We start from the raw sequence: 1,726 nt of genomic DNA, 5'->3' as shown, positions 1-1,726 counted from the left end.
ACCCCATCTATTTGCTGTCTACAGGAGACGCATTTTCGACCAGAAGACACCTTCAGGTTGAAAGTAAAGGGATGGAGAAATGTCTATCATGCGACTGGAAGCCAAAAGAAAGCTGGAATAGCCACACTTATATCAGACAAACTGGACATTAAAGTAAAGGCAGTAACAAGAGATGAAGAAGGACATTATATAATAATTACAGGATCTCTCCATCAGGAAGAGCTAACAATTATAAATATCTATGCGCCTAACTCGGGAGCACCCAAATACATAAAGCAACTAATCACAGAAAGAAGCAACCTTATTGACAAAAATGTGCTAATTGCAGGGGATTTTAATACTCAACTGAAAGCAATGGATAGATAAACCAGACAGAAAATCACTAAGGAAACAATGGACCTGAATGACACATTGGAACAGATGGAACTGATAGATATATTTAGAACCCTGCATCCTAAAGATAGGAAATTCACCTTCTTTTCAAGTGCACATGGCACATTCTCCAAGATAGATCACATACTGGGACATAAAGCAGCCCTTCATAAGTATAAACAAATAGAGATCATACCATGCACACTTTCAGATGACAATGTTTTGAAACTTGAAATCAACCACAGGAAAAACTCTGGAAAACTTCCAAAAATGTGGAGGTTAAAAACCACCCTACTAAAGAATGATTGCGTTAATCAGGCAATTAGAGAAGAAATTAAAAATTATATGGAAACCAACGAAAATGAAAATACAACAATCCAAAATATCTGGGATGCAGCAAAGGCAGTCCTAAGAGGGAAGTATATTACAATCCAGGACAATCTCAACAAACTAGAAAGAGCGCAAATTCAAAAACTAACAGAGAACCTACTGGAACTAGAAAGGAAGCAGCAAGAACACCCCAAACCCAGCAGAAGAAAAGAAATAATAAAGATCAGGGCAGAAATAAACTATATAGAGTCCAAAACCACAGTCGAACAGATTAATGAAACCAAGAGTTGGTGAAAAATAAACAAAATTGAGAAACCTCTAGCCAGACTCCTCAGAAAAAAAAGAGAGAGCTCTCAGATAGACAAAATCATGAATAAAGAAGGATCTATTACAACCAATCCCTTAGAAATACAAGCAATCATCAGAGATTACTATGAAAAACTATATGCCAACAAACTGGACAATACAGAAGATATGGACAAATTCCTAAATACACATGCACTACCAAAATTCAAACGGGAAGAGATAGAAAGCATGAATAGGCCAATAATCAGTGAAGAAATTGAATCCGTTATCAAAAATCTCCCAACAAATAAGAGCCCAGGGCCAGATGGCTTCCCAGGGGAATTCTACCAGACATTTGAAGCAGAACTAATACCCATTCTTCTCAAACTACTCCAAAAAATAGAAATAGAAGGAAAGCTTCCAAACTTAGTCTATGAAGCCAGCATCACCTTGATACCCAAACCAGACAGGGACCCAGCCAAAAAAGAGAACTACAGACCAATATCCTTAATGAATACAGATGCAAAAATACTCAACAAGAATCTAGCAAATCGAATTCAACAGCATATAAAAAGAATTATCCATCATGATCAACGGTGATTCATTCCTGGGTTACAGGGCTGGTTCAATATTTGCAAATCCATCAATGTGATCCATCACATTAACAAAAGAAAGGATAAAAACCATATGATCCTGTTGATAGATGCAGAAAAAGCATTTGACAAAATACAGCACCCTT

Source organism: Suricata suricatta, chromosome 6 (genome assembly GCF_006229205.1).
Source record: "Suricata suricatta isolate VVHF042 chromosome 6, meerkat_22Aug2017_6uvM2_HiC, whole genome shotgun sequence".
In the NCBI taxonomy this organism is placed as follows: Eukaryota; Metazoa; Chordata; class Mammalia; order Carnivora; family Herpestidae; genus Suricata; species Suricata suricatta.
Note: the sequence above shows the minus strand (reverse complement) of the source record.